The following is a 16172-nucleotide window of genomic DNA, read 5'->3' as shown; positions in this document are numbered from 1 at the left end:
TACTCACAGCTGCCTCGCTTAACTCTCAGCATTAAGAGGTTAGTGTTAGGACTGGTCGACCTGGTGTCAGGATAATGTGACTGGGTGGGACATCATGCATCATGTCTGCGGCATGATGCCCAGTGCTAGACATCACTATAAACTGTCACACTGCAGACATCGTAGCAATTTGACTGAAACATTGTTAAAGATATGTTAAAAATTCAGATCGCACACAAACACACACTTAACTTTTCATACGTCATATAATGTTATGGGTTTAATGTATTGACAATATAACGTCCTAGTGTCCCAACTTAACGCGGAATGTAAATGTTGGGGCTTGTTGGGTGACGCGGTTTGTATTCAGGAAGTAATATACACTCCAGCACCATTCTACCTTTAACAAACGCTAGTAGTGTTTACCTGCGATAGTGACTGATATTATTACCTGAAAATGAGTTATTTCAATTGATATTCAACCTAAATAGTCATCGTGTACATTTCCCTAACAGGTTGGTTGAGAGGATAACATACAGGAGCTATAGTCACGAACGTGTCTTAGAACAATATTCCTGAATGGCCGCCGGTTTAGGTAAGAAAAGATTCGCACATAACTGATACTCAGATTACCGTGGGGAAGGGGCGTGTGTGGTTCATGGCATCGAAATCTCTGCTAATGCGACACCTGATAGAAACTTTGCACGTGTGGTTTGCATTGGTTTATTGTTTTAAGGCACATAATTACAAACAGGTTGATCACGGAGATAACTGAAGTAAAGTTAAGCTAAGATTCCCGACTGATCCTATCTCCTTTTATCTTTTTCTTCATGTACAAGGGTTAATTGGGACTATTGTACATATCCAAGCCCACACATGTTTGTATATCTAAATTTGGTAACCATTCGCAAGATTTTTAAGACGGATATACGAATAAGAAATATTTGCACACTAAGATAGCTTTGCAGGTAGAATATAGTCATCATAAGACGTTAGGGTATGTGATAAAAAATACAATTGGCAACAATGTTTTTGATTAGGTGGATGAAGAAAAGTAAGCGTAGAATAAACCAAACGCTTTTTATCAAGGTATTTTGAATTATTATTAATATCGATAATATTAGTATCATCCCCTCATTTCACTAACAAAAAGCTGAGTGCATGCTACCCGGGCCATCCTGACGTCTGTGCATGCGCAAGAAGTGGGGCGCAACTCCTTATCTCAACAATTTCTTTATATAAAGTCTTACAAAATTGGGATATCACTATAAGTGGTCTGTAAATATGTTTAACAGTTTGATATTTGCTCATCTCCCTGGATACGGAGCCTGCAGATTTGGGTCATTTACACATTTATGAGACTGGCATCTGTATAGTGCTGATTTGCTTCTGATATCCAGAAGAAGAAAAAAGAAAAATTGATAATAATAATAATAATAGGTAGTAGTAGTAACAGTAGTAGTAGTGTTATAATTATAGTGTTATATGTGATAATAATAATAACAATAATAATAATATTATTATTATTATTATTATTATTATCGGCATACGCGTTATATATGACTCCATACTTCAGATTATCGTCCTCAGTTTCTATCAGAAGAATAATCTAATCATAGGTTTTATTTTGATTTTGACAGTTTTGGGATATTTAATTAGGTCAAGTGCTTACACATTCACATGCAGCAATGATATGTAGCCATCTACTTGTGTGTGCACAAAGGCAGAAATAAAATGGATCACATAGAAATCTCTTCCTTTTCAAATTTGAGCTTAAATGTAGTCACGCTTTTATCTGAGCCCAAAGACTTAAGTGTAGTCTCTCTCTTACCCGAAAACACACACACACACACACACACACACACACACACACACACACACATTAAGACAGAGATAAGAAATGCTTGAAGATGTGTGATGATATCATCAAAAATGATACATACACTTTCTTTCATTAGTAATTGTTTGCTTGCAAGGTGAGGGAGGATGGGTATCACGTTTGTGCATTCCGTCCTCTTGACTTTTGCACTGTCGTAATATTATCTGGAATACGTAAAATGTTGGTTATGTCTATCTATCCGTCCTTCTTTAACCCTGTATGCAGAATAACTTTTAAAGGATTCATTAACTGAAAAAGTTTTGATTTGGAATTGAATATGTTTAGGATAGATTCACGTTTCCTCCCATCAAAATATTTAAGAATCATAGCCTAATCTAATTTGAAGTGCATCCACAGACCACCAATTAATCATGTTTTCATAACTTGATATACATGTATATCGTTGATACAATGAAGTCGCAATATTCCTATAAGCACGGTCAAGGCCCCTTGACCCTTACATCTAGACTAAAGATATCATGAGCTAGGCAATACTGACAGGCCTAACAGCTAACAGTGTCTTTGAATAATATTACGTGCTTCAGTGATATGTATTGTGTAGTTTTCATGTTATGCATTGTGTAACTTTCATGATATGTGTTGTGTAATTTTCATGCTATGTATTGCGTAGTTTGTATGATATGTATTGCGTAGTTTTCATGATATGTATTGCATAGTTTTCATGCTATATATTGTGTAGTTTCCATGCTATGTATTGTGTAGTTTTCATGTTATGTATTGCATAGTTTTCATGCTATATATTGCGTAGTGTCCATGCTATGTATTGGGTAGTTTTCATGCTGTGTATTGCGTTGTTGGCTTTCAAACTAATAACATTTCAATCAGCCACCATTGCGACTATCTCAACCAAAACCACTATATTACTAAATGTATAGTCTTTTATCTGTCTGTGGTGGAACTAATTTTACAGATTATGCTGCGTTAGAATTCTTTTTTCTTGAATAGATCTAACGTTCAAAGACAGGTGAGGAACGAACGTTTTCAGATTTCTAATATACCACTATTAAAGATGCATTTGTACATTTTATTTTTGGTTCAAGAGTCTCGATTTCTGTATTTATTTAATATATAAAATGTTATTAAACATCATATTCTGTCACTATTCTAGACGGAACTGTTTGAAAAAGCATATGATAAAAATATAGTCTAATATTACCCGTTAACTTTGAAAATCTATGGCATTCATTCTACACGTAAAAAATATTGCTCTAGACTCAGTTTGTTAGATTTAAGATATATTATTGTATGTTATTTGGACATTTCATTATAAGGTAACCCAGAGCGCAGAAACGATTGAAATTTCTAATTTTTCCATGTTTTATATTTTGCTCACCTTTCATGAAGAAAAGTGTGCATTTTAAAATACATGAACCCACAAGACAATACTCTTCGTATTTAGCTGTGACTCGAAATGCGGACGGAGCAAGGTATGATAATGACGAGCATTGGGTTTTATGAATAATATTTGGGTTTCGAGTTGAGCATCTCATTCATTCGTTACAGTAAGTAAAGTAATTAAGCCGAATCAAGATGTCGAATCACTGTCTCCAACTTAGTAGTGATAGATGATTCATGTACACTGCGCTATTACTCTGTGATTATACTAGATAGCGCTATCAAACTCAAGATGGTCAAACAAGTTTGTGTCGAATCTACCCCTATATCTCAGTATTATTCACTCATATATTCCTCTTCACACCTTCTCGTGTTCCTCATGCTATAATATCCCATAAATCCATTTGCCCGCCCTACTTTCCCCACCGTCACCCCTGCCTTAATATGTAATTTCGTGGTAGGCTGCGAATGATATAATAACCAGGCTGATAAGAGTAATAGATCGCTCTGCCACACCGTTACTTATATGAGTAATGATTTACATTTTTAACGTAACTTTAACCATTTTTCAGTCATATCGCTACGATGTCGGCAACTGTGGTAGTTAATAGTGATGTCAAGCACTGTGGAATCATATCGCAGACATATAGCATGACGTCCCACCCAGTCACATTATCCTGACACCAGCCCAAGACAAACGATTGTCATATTACTGGAAAATTTCATTTTATGAAACGCAAAACGATTACACCTTTCCTATGATTTGTTTGATTTCACCTAATACCTTATTGCAAGCGTCTAACTTAAGATTATCGTCAGTCATGTTATTATGTAGAATGTCGTATTCATAAAAAATAGCCTTAATTGCGGTGAAATAACATGTATGGAAATAGATGATATTAAAATGTACAAAACATAAGTTAATAGTCGGTGATGACTTAGGTAAAGTATTACATTAGAGGTCAGACTATTCCAATAACTCCTTCACAACCCTCAATAACGATAATGATAAAAGTCACGTACACAATATAAAGTAAATATACATAGCAATAGTGCCTTGTTTTAATTCTCCTCATTTGGTAAAGTACTTGAACCTCTCATAGCCTTTGATTCAAAGGGAGACCACCTACTAATCAGTTTTATTGCTATTGTCACGTGTGTCTGACTGCGAAGGAGAAGTACCAGCTTGGCTACTCGACGGTGGTTATACTTTGTATTATTATTATTATTATTCGAGGTGCACTCAAATACAAAATGTATAACAATATTAAATATTTATTATAAACTCAGATCAACATTCAAGTCATACTAGGATTTCTAAGGGTTGCATTGCCATTATAGTCCAACACACACACAAAAACTTGTCAATTGATGCCCAACACAATTACGAATAACAGCTGATCAAACCATACTCCTGTCATTTTCGCTATTTCCGGGTTAATGGCAACAGTGTTTGTGACTATATTTCACCTTTACTTGACTTGTACTTCTGCTACACTGCTTTCACATCCGCATTACAGTCTCAAAATAACGAATGACTCCTTTAAAATCATTCCATAGTGAAAATCAGTCCCTCTCGCAATTATTTTACAGTGAACGGCAAAGCCAAACGAAACATAGATATGAACTACTTAGCTGGTTACTGACCCGGAAGCAGTGACGATATTCAACGAATCTCAGATGATACCGGTAGAAGGCGGTAGATTACAAGTAACATATATTTCGTAACTTTTACTTTTGTGTGTGTGTGTGTGTGTGTGTGTGTGATTTGGATTTTTAACACAGCTTTATCAATTTTTCATTCATATCGCTACGAAGTCGGCAAATGTGGCATTTGATAGTGGGGCATCATGCCGCAGACATGTAGCATGATGCCCCACCCAGTCACATTATCCTGACTCCAGGCCGTGTCAAAAGATTGTCATATTAATGGAACATTTAATTTTATGAAATGCAAAATGGTTACATCTTTCCTATGATTTGTATGATTTCCCCTAATTGCTTTTTGCAAGCGTCTAACTTGAGATTATCGTCAGTCATGTTATTATGTAGACAGTCGTATTTATTTTTTAAAAAAATAGCCTAAATTGCGGTGAAATAACATTTATGGAAATAAATGATATTGAAATATACAAAACATAAGTTAATAGTCGGTGATGACTTAGGTAAAGTATTACAACATTAGAGGTCAGACTATTCCAATACAGGGGCCCCGAGTGGCCGAGTGGTCTAAAGCGCTCTCCGTTACGGATCACTGCCATCTCACCTCTGTCTACATGGGTTCGAGTCTCGGATTCGACCAATGTGGGTATGTGAGAAAGCTTGCCAGTAGCTTCTCGTGGGTCGGTGGTTCTTCCCAGGGTTTTCCCGGGTTCTTCCTCCACCATTAATACTGGCCGCCATACATAGCCTATCGTGTGCTGAAAAATGGCGTTAAACCCCACACCACCACCACCACCACCACCATTCCAATACAGATATAGGGACTCGATTCAGCTCATTTACCCTGAGATAACATGGAACTGGTTAAGTTTCAGACCTCTAGATTTTCAAAAGTAAAACTCTGTACATTAATATTATCCTTTATAATGCTACTGGTGTGTATCAAAAACTGGAATAATTTAACATTATAGCATACGAACGGTACAAGGAGAAGAATATAGTGTTATGTATATTTAGTTTGCATATATTAATTAGTTTCATTATTATTATTATTATATGCTGTGGTTAATGACACAGTGTATCTAGTGGCTGACCCTATCCAAAATCAGTGACAGTTTTGGTCAGCAACTTTTTTTTCTTTCTCTCAGAGTGAGGATTATTATCTTAAGCTGAGTTAAAAGACATTTTTATAGCTAGACTACATGATGATTGTCTTATATTTTATTGATTTTAAAACTTTCTAAAATTACTACTAAGATTTTTCTAGAACAGTGTACTATTGACACTTATCGTGCATACATGCATACATACATACATACATACATGCACACATACATACACGCATACATACATATGCACATACATACACGCATACATACATACATACATACATACATACATACATACATACATACACGCATACATACATATGCACATACATACACGCATACATACACGCATACATACATACATACATATATACATGATGTTTATTCTAGAGCGTCATATTGATTAATATGGCCTATCGTGTGATATAGAGATAATCGACATGTGTATATGAACAGAAGATATTTAAACTGTTAGCATATTAAAGTAAAAAATACAGCTAATCGACATTATCAATCCTGTGATAGATCATTATATTTTATTGCAAAGGGTGTTTTATCTACTTTGTTTCATAAAAAACGATGGGCTACTAAGTTGTCTATGTGTTTCCGTCTGTGCTTTTGCAATTTCGCTAGCACATATGTTAATAATATATAAATAAGAACTTTAACTCAGATCTTAAATCCATTGAGGTGAGTAGGCTCAAAAATCAGCCCCGTAGATGTAATGATATTGACTGGGTCTTAAGGGCAGTTATCGCCAATGCAATAAAACCTGCACATATCTGTGTATATTTTATACACTTACCGGTATTTCTCGCGGCTATTGAGCTACGGTCGCTGAAGGGTTCTTTATGTTATATGTACATACTGTTTCCAGATCAAATCCTTTGTTTGGCGACTTGTAAATCCGCGTGGAATAACAAAACCCACAAAATAACTAGCATGGACATTCTCCTTTGGTCACTTGATCTACCATTATGTTATTTAAAGAAGAGAAATATAATTTTTTGGTAGTTGCACATGCTGCACACAATGTTTATGCTGGATTCACTTTGTCAATCCACCCGTCATCTTCCTCCTGGTTAGAACCTCTATACTGTTCCACGTGCTGGCGTTAAACTTATTATGTGGGATGCATCTTATGATGAACCAAAACTGGATCACAGGTACCTACTTTCCCGTATCCATTGCTAACTGATATGTCCAATGAATCGTAGACTACTGGCATTAATAATGTGTGTGATTTGGATTTTTTAACGCAACGTTAACAATTTTTCGGTCATATCGCTACGATGTCTGCAGTGTGGCAGTTTATAGTGATGTCTAGCACATATGCATCATGCCGCACACATGTAACATGATGTTCCACCCGTTTACATTACCCTGACACCAGGCCATCCGGTCCTAACGCTAACCTCTTAATGCTGAGCGCCAAGCGATGGAGCTGCTAGTACCATATTTATAAGTCTTCGGTATGACTCGATCGGGGTTCCAACCCGCGACCTCCCGTATCCGAAACGGATGTTCTAAGCACAAGGCAACCGGAGCGGTCACTTTAAATAGTCACATGTTATAAATTTACGAATTGTCTTTGAGAGACTTTGTTAGTATCTTTGGTAAATAATTACGTATATGTGCATATTTATTATTGTTTCAGTCTATAAATACATAAAGGATAAAGTACTGATACAATCAGCGAGATATCGCTTATCCTCATAATACCAGGATATTGCTGTATTCATGCTAATGATAATATACATGTTACAATAATACAGTCTTTAACATAACAAACACTTCATACACATCTTAATGTTAAGATTTTATTACAAATGTATTTATTCTTGTTTATTCTTCGACAGACTTGCTCTTCCGATTTATAAGTCTTAAGCGAATACATCTTTGAACATAACAGCCACAAATTCGCTTACTGGAAATCCTGATTGTTCACCTTTCAACAAAGGAGTGCCGTTTTTATTCCTTGGGGTATACCATGAGTAGTATCTTTCTATAATTACTTGTATTATAAGTAGTAAATGGGGTCATTTTAGGGACAATGGGACTTAGCATTAAAAACACCCCTGGGTCACTTTAGGGACAATGGAAATTTAACATGGAGAAAAATCGTGGGTCACTTTAGGGACAATGGGAATTTAACATAGAGTTTGGGTCTGTCTAGGGACAAGGGAAATTAACATGGGAATAGAGTTTGGGCTTGTCTAGGGAAAAGGGGAATTGAATATGGGATTTTTTTTTTTTTTTTAAAATAAATAAAAAAAAGGGGTAGGCAATTGAAAGGCTATCTCTTTTCGAGAAATATGGCTGGCCCTGAAAAGGGCCTTTGGGTTTATGTTAATGTATTCATTAACATAAATGGCACCGCATTGGTCTTCTTCTTGTCCTTAGGCTACGTCTCACTGTTGGTCCGTAAATCAGCACTCTTTTCAGGCATCCTTGTCTTTCAACGTAGATCCTACGTATCCACAAACTGGTGTTTGTCCTGTGGACAACGGTCCACTTGGATCGGACATACATGAGTATGGCCGTCCGGAACATCATGGAAGACACAAGCGTAGAAGATTGCACATCGGTCCACATCTTGAAGCGACGAGAACAGGTGAATCAATGCACTGAACTGCGCTTATTTATAGGTACAGGAAGGATTGAAACGGATTGAGTTCATTCACCAATCCAAACACGCGTTACAAAATTCAGTTAGCCCGCATCCAATCCGAAGAGAGCAGTCTGTGACGTCAGTTGGTCTATATAGATTCGTTAGCGCTTGTGTGCAGCAGTCAATCTATGTGACAGTGATTCAACATGACGGAAATTCAGAAAACGATCCATTGGGGTGCACCAACAGGGGAGACTGCCCAAGGGAACCCGGACTTACTTTCAGAAGAGGTGAATTGGGATTTTGTGGATTTTCTCTCCTCGCAAGAATTTGTTCCGGAACCTTCGTTACCTTCTTCATTACCGCAAGTGGAGAATTTTAGACAGAGACAGAAAGAAGAATTGGAGAAATTTATGCAACGACAAAAGGAAGCGGAACAAGCTTTTCTCCTACAGCAACAGCAGCAAGAAGAAGAGGTAAGAAAAAAACAACAGCAACAACAGCAAGAAGAAGTAGCAGCAAAGAAACAAGAGGGTGAAAATCAAACGGTCACGGTACTGTTAGACATTTTAGCGGAGTTAAGAAGTCTGAAACAAATGTATCAGACTTCTTTATCACGACCGAAGAGAATACGACCTTCCCAAGCTAAACACGTCAACCCTGTGACTAAGCCTACCGTACCACCCTTAGTGATTTCAACCCAATCATCATCATCAACATTACGTAGTCCAGAAGTAGGCCTTGGCCGTGGCAAAGGCTCAAGACAGTTAAAGTTGATTGCTTAAACTCACCCCTACACCATGAAGAAAAAAGGCCCTTTTCAGGGCCACCCACATTTCTCGAAAAGAAATACAATTTCAATTTGCCAATAACTCCAAAAAAAAAAAAAAAAACCCACCCATTTTACCCTTATAGTACGTGTCTGTGTATGAGTGCGTGAGTGTAGCTTCTTATTTTAAAATCATAACTCAAAGACACTTACCTTGTATCATTCATTTATTCTTTTCTCTATTTTTTACAATCCAATTCACAATTCACAACACTACACTTTAATAAAAAGTTCATTGACTTCTTCTTTCTCCTTGTTTAGTCTCTCTGTTTTTTAAATTTCTTTACCGTCTTTTCCTCTTCTTTCTCCTCATTTTCTTCCCTTCTTCTTTTCTTCTCCTGTTTCTTTGCCTCTTTTAAATAGAATTGTCTTCTTTCTTCCTCTGAAGAATCCCTCTCTTCTTCCGAAGAATCCCTCTCTTCTTCTGAAGAATTCCTCTTTTCTTCTGATTCCTCTTGTTTCTTTTTTGGGCAATCTGGAGACCAATGTCCTTTTTCTTTACAATAATAACAGGTATCTTGACTTTTGTCTTTTTTAGCCCCTGTTTTTGTTCTTTTTTGACGGTCTGGACATTCTGAAGACCAATGCCCTTTCTTCTGACAGATATAGCAAGTATCTTGACTTTTATCTCGAAAGGAAGGAGAGTAGTCCGTCGGCTGGTCTGAAGAGAATTTTCTAATGACCCCTCGCAAAGCTCTGACGAAACGTTCGATTTGGTTAGTCTCTTCCATCGTTGTGCTTGGCTTGAGAGTGAAATGAATAGTGAAAGGACAAGACACGCACCCTTTTATATACGCTGGTCTGCCATGACTATAAATTAGTTTATGGTGTTTACACTTGAGTCATTTGACGTTTTGCACTCAAGATGAAACGATCCCATTCATTCGAGAAGAAAGAAGAAGAAGAAGAAAGTAAGAGGCAGAAACGTGATCTATCGCCTCGTACCAGAGCTGAAATCTTGGCACAAATTCATGCCAGTGATTTTGAAGAGGACATGAGTGAACCAGAATTTGAAACCTCTAAACCAAGTTCGTCACCCTTAGTCAACCCTGAAAAATACTATTCCATTCGAGAGACGGAAAAGCGCTCCTCTAGAAAATTTAGAACCACGGCTTACACCTACACGGTGAAGTTTAAAGATTTCAAGGCCGACGTACCCTTGGAGAAAGCAGAAGGGTTTATCACTGGGGTGTGGGATTCTCTGCTCACTGCACTCAAGCGACAATGTCAGCCCAAAGAAGACGATCGCTTGACACTATCCATAGATCACGACGGTTTGAAATCCCCTGTTTGGATCGAGTTTAGCAGACCCGCAGAACTAACTCCTTCCAAAGTCATGGACAAGATTCAACACGTACAACAATCTAATGATCAGTTTGACATCACCGATGGTAAAGCCACACTGAAAATGGCTCACGTCTCTCTTCCTCAAGGGACAGGACGCAAAAAGGTCCTACTGGTGGACGACCTTCGCAACACCAAAAAGAGTCTCGTCCGAATTAACAACCCTCAAGACCAGATGTGCTTAGCCCGTGCCATCGTGGTGGGACGAACCTATGCCAACAAGAACGACACGGTAGAATGGAAAAGAACCTGGGAGAACATTCGAAAATCGAACCGAACCAAACAACGAAACGAAGCAGAACTCCTGTTGCAACAAGCTGGCCTGTCCAAAGATGCACCCTGTGGCATTCCTGAGATGCAAAAATTGCAAGATGCCCTAGCTCCACGCTACACCTTGAAAGTGCACCCTCAAGAAATGCGCGGGCCTCTGTTGTTTCGAGGTCAACATTTTAAGGACGGAAAATACATTCACCTTTATCATCACGATGAACATTTCGATACCATTACCAGTATCACCGGATTCCTGGGATATGTTTATTATTGTGAGAAATGTGACTATGGTTATAATAATCGAGAGCAACACAAACATTGTGGATGGAAATGCTCAGGATGTTTGGCCTCTCCACCCTGTCTGAGCGAAGAACCAGTGCCTTGTTCAACTTGTCTGCGCACGTTTGTCAGCCCTACCTGTTACCAACAACATTTGAAAACACAAGGTTCACAGAAGAAATGTGCTTGTCAACTCCTGAGATGGTGCCCTACGTGTGGACAAGGCATACGTACCAATAGTGCCAAGGCACACGTATGTCGAGGAAAGAAAAAATGTCACATTTGTCACCACATCGTCGACTTGGAACACCAACGCTACGTGCAAAAATACCAACCCCCACCAGAGAAAGAGGACGGTCACAAGAAGAAAGGCAATTTCATCTTTTTCGATTTCGAATGCATGCAAGAGATCGGCATTCACATTCCTAATTTCTGCGTGGCTCATCGAGCGTGCGAGAAGTGAATTCAAGAACCTATTTTCAGTCATTGCCCTCACTGCAGCAAGATTCCCGGAGGGCGTGAAAAAATATTTCGGGGACCGAACACGTTAGCCGATTTTGCCCAATGGGTCTTAGACCCCATTGACAAGACGTGGAGCCAAGAGGACATCGAACGTTATCATCGTCATGCCACGGTGATGGCTCACAATTTTTCCGGATACGATGGACAGTTTCTTTTGAGATACTATACGGAACAAGGCACCGAGCGTCCTAAAGTGACTTTGAACGGAGCCAAAATCATTTTCATGCAAGTGGGACAAGTACAGTTTAAAGATTCGATGAGTTATTTGGCCATGCCTTTGAGTCGAATGCCTAAAACGTTTGGAATGACAGAAATGGCTAAAGAGTACTTTCCACACTTTTTCAATACGGAAGCCAATCAACACGCCGTTCTACCCCATTTACCTGAGGCTCACTATTACGACCCCGACAACATGCGTACCGAACAACGAGAAGCTTTCCACGCTTGATACCAGGCTCACGCCTCGGACCCTTTCGACTTTCAGGAAGAAATGCTAAAGTATTGTCGTTCCCACGTGGACATTTTACGACGTTGCTGTGGAAAATTTCGAGAACTGTTCATGGAACACGGAGGGGTCGATCCTTTGAAAGAAGCTTGCACCATTGCCAAAGCGTGTTCCTTAGTGTATCGACAACGATTCATGCCTGAAAACACCGTGGCTGTCATCAGCCCTCAAACGACCCACTATGTCAAACGTCAATACTCGGTCAAAGCCCTACGTTGGTTACATTACTTGTGCGACAAGGAAGACAAATGGATTCAGCATGCCCGCAACGGAGGAGGCGAAAAGACCATCGGAACGTATTCGGTCGATGGCTGGGACTTAGAAAACCCCAAGATCGTGTACGAGTTTAACGGTTGCTTATTTCACGGATGTCCCGTCTGTTACCCTGACCGTGACACTAAAAATCAGTTTTTACAACGGACCATGGAAGACCTGTACCAGGCCACTTGTCAGCGGCGCCTAAAGTTGGAACAGGAAGGATACCAAGTGGTGGAAATGTGGGAACACGAGTATGAAAACCGATCCCGAGTTTAAACGCCTCGTGGAAAGTTACCAGTTCATGGACCCGCTGAACCCGAGGGATAGTTTGTACGGAGGAAGGACCAATGCCACCTGTTTGCTGTACCAAGCCGACGAAGAGAAAGGAGAAGAAATCAAATACTTGGACGTGTGTTCGCTGTATCCCTACGTGTGCAAATATTGTCGCTTTCCTGTAGGACACCCGCAATTGTTAACGGAACACATCGACCTGAAAAACATTCGACAATACGAAGGCTTGATCAAGTGTAAAGTTTTGCCTCCCACGAACCTATACCATCCCGTCTTACCTCACCATTGTCAAGGCAAACTGATGTTTCCCTTGTGCCGTACTTGTGCCGAAACGTGCAACCAAGACCAACCTTGTCAGCACAGCCAGGAAGAACGTGCCTTGACGGGAACCTGGGTCAGCGTAGAATTGTTCAAAGCTCTGGACATGGGATACCAACTGTTAGAAGTGTACGAAATTTGCCACTTTCCCAGGACACAACAATACCACAAGGGTGACCCTACTCAGAAAGGCATTTTCGCCGACTACGTGGATGCCTTTTTGAAACTGAAGCAAGAAGCTATCCTTCCTGGTGTCACACTCCCGAAGACCAAATACAATTCAAAGAGAAATACTACGAACAAGAAGGCATCACTTTAGACCACATCGAGAAAAACGAAGGCAGGCGATCATTTGCCAAAGTGATGTTAAATTGCTTGTGGGGTAAAATGGCACAACGACCGTGTTTACCCAAGACGGAATATTTGACAGAACCTTCCCGCTATTTTCCAGATGATTCACGACAAAACCAAATACATGAAACACGTGGACGTCGTTCGAGAGGATTTGATCTTGGTCAATTACGAAGAAGATCTGGACTTTGTACAAGACGACCCTTTTGGAAATGTCATCGTTGCGGCTTACGTGACAGTCCATGCTCGCTTAAAATTGTACGAAGCTTTAGAACTGTTAGGAGAACGCGTCCTGTACTTTGACACGGACAGTTGCATTTACATCCATCACCCGATTCAACATCACCCTGACATCGAAGGAGACCGTTTAGGAGCCTAGACAGACGAGCATCCCGACGACAAGATTCTAAGTTTCGTCAGTGGCGGTCCCAAAAATTACGGCTACGAATACCGTGACAAACAAGGAGAAGTGCACACGACGTGCAAAGTGAAAGGACTGACTCTGAATCATCGTACCAGTCGAGTGGTCAACTTTGGGGTATTGAAAGAAGCCTTGCAATCGGGAGAGGATGGAAACTTTAAAGTGACCACTTACCAACCCAACAAGATTGTACGTTTACCCACTCACCACATCGTCAGTCGACCCTTGGAAAAAGTCTATCAAATCGTGTACCGGAAGCGAGTGAGACTTCCCAATCACTTTACGTTGCCGTACGGTCACGTCGGTATTGGTCTGTATATAAAAAAGGAACCCTAGGCAAGATCGATAGTTCATTGTGACTACCAAGACCGAGCGAACAAGATGAATACTTTCAGAGAAACACAAAACAAGTTGTTTAGAAAGGCACAATTCAAGTGTGGGGCTTCGGAAGTGGAATGCGATTGTGAGCCTTGCGATGGATACGATGCTGTACGTTGTGACCTGAGCGATGGCGTAAAGCATCATGGGAACTTTAGTGTCCCTACCCCTATCATGGAAAGTGATGCTGTGCGTGTCAAACCTGAGGGATGCGAAAGCGATGCTGCTCGTCCTCTTGAACATTTTACTGGGTTTCGTTTTAAAGGGGAATGTTCACCTTCACGTCTACCCCCCTACAGATGTCATCCAGCCCTGAGCAAACTCCTACCCATGTCACTCAACCCTCATCGAAACGAACCTGTGAAAGACGAATATTCGTTTCCTGTGCGTTTGTCGGAATACTGCGACTTTGAAAATCGTCTTCAATCGTTCAAAGGAAAATGGCCTAAGTATCTGGGAGGACCGACCCCCGAAGAATTAGCCAGAGCCGGATTTTTCTATTTGGGCGAAGGAGATAAAGTCAAGTGCTTCAGTTGCGGTGTGTCACTTCACCACTGGGAACCGCAAGATTCAGCCTACGTAGAACATGCTCGATGGTCACCGAATTGTCATTACTTACCCTTAGTGGGACCGAGACATTGAAGTAACTTCTTACCATAATAATCTGTTCATGGATACTTTACAAGAGAACATTCGTGCTTTGCCTGTGGAGTTGAGAGAACGCATTTATCGAGAACTGGTTAAAATACAAGTGAAACGTAAAGAACAATTGCATCCGTTACGTCACCGGTGTTTGAACCACTGGTACCTGAAGGCTATACAAGGATTGATTCAATTGAAAGTGTTCCATCGGACAGACATTGATCAACGATCCTCTAGTTTTAAAAAGGATTGGTTTGGTATGGACGATTCTATCTACATCATTGTAAACGTACTGCATCGAATTCCAGAGGAAGAGTTAACGAATTACCAACATCTTGAACACAATGTCAACTTAGTGAAAGAGGAAACTTCTGAACGAATTGTAATGTGTAGATTAGTGACTCAACGATTTAAATTCGACACTGAAGTAAAACCATGTTTGTGCAAAGAGTACATTTCTTGTGTCAGACCAAAGAGGATTTAGTATGACCTATTCATGGATACTTTGCTAGAGAACATTCGTGCTTTGCCTGTGGAGTTGAGAGAACGCATTTACCGAGAGCTGATCAAAATACAAGTGAAACGCAAACTCAAAGTGATTCGTCCGTTTTTAAATTATGCTATGTTCCAAAGTACAAGAAGACTGATTATGAGTGGATATTACATTAGGCACAAAGGTAAACGAGGCTATTGGCCACCACCCAACGATTCCAAAAACAGTGTATATACTTATGGATACTTTACAAGAGAACATTTTGGGCTTGCCTGAGGAGTTGCGAGAAAGGATTTACCGAGAGCTGGTGAAAATACAAGTCAAACGTAAAGAACAATTGCATCCGTTACGTCACCAGATCTTTAACCACTGGTACCTAAATGGTATAAGAGGACTGATTCGTCAGAAATTTTTTCAGTGGTCAGACCTTGTTGAACACTTTCAGTTTATGAATGAGGATGGACCAGACGTTCGTAATTTTGGTTACTTCGAGATTCACTTACTGCAACGTATTGAGGAAGACGAGTTAAAGGATTACCAACATTTGTTACATGGAATCTGCTTAGAAAAAGACGAAACATCTAGACAAACTCTGACGTTTCAGTTACAGTATGTAACATTTAAATTCCCTACTGGAGAACGAACATGTTTGGTTAGAAATTACCTTTATTGCTT

The 16172-nt window shown here is 39.7% G+C and overlaps 1 protein-coding gene across 4 annotated transcripts in view; it reads left to right on the top strand.

Moving 5' to 3' along the window:
• Positions 1 to 369: 369 nt before the first annotated feature.
• LOC149791736 (uncharacterized) overlaps positions 370 to 16172 on the top strand; it is a 60187-nt gene continuing 44384 nt past the window's right edge. For 3 of the 4 annotated variants that reach the window (XM_089969250.1, XM_089969252.1, XM_089969249.1), the window contains exons 1-3: positions 370 to 574; positions 4808 to 4924; positions 7845 to 7968. The gene's annotated coding sequence lies outside the window, so the exon portion shown is untranslated. The remainder of the gene's footprint in view (positions 575 to 4807; positions 4925 to 7844; positions 7969 to 16172) is intronic. The other variant, XM_089969251.1, reaches the window with a different exon arrangement.

The sequence above is a fragment of the Sinohyriopsis cumingii genome, chromosome 9 (assembly GCF_028554795.1).
Source record: "Sinohyriopsis cumingii isolate HCF-2022 chromosome 9, ASM2855479v2, whole genome shotgun sequence".
Classification (NCBI taxonomy): Eukaryota; Metazoa; Mollusca; class Bivalvia; order Unionida; family Unionidae; genus Sinohyriopsis; species Sinohyriopsis cumingii.
The sequence above is the reverse complement of the archived record's forward strand: the minus strand, read 5'-3'. Positions and strand labels throughout refer to the sequence as shown.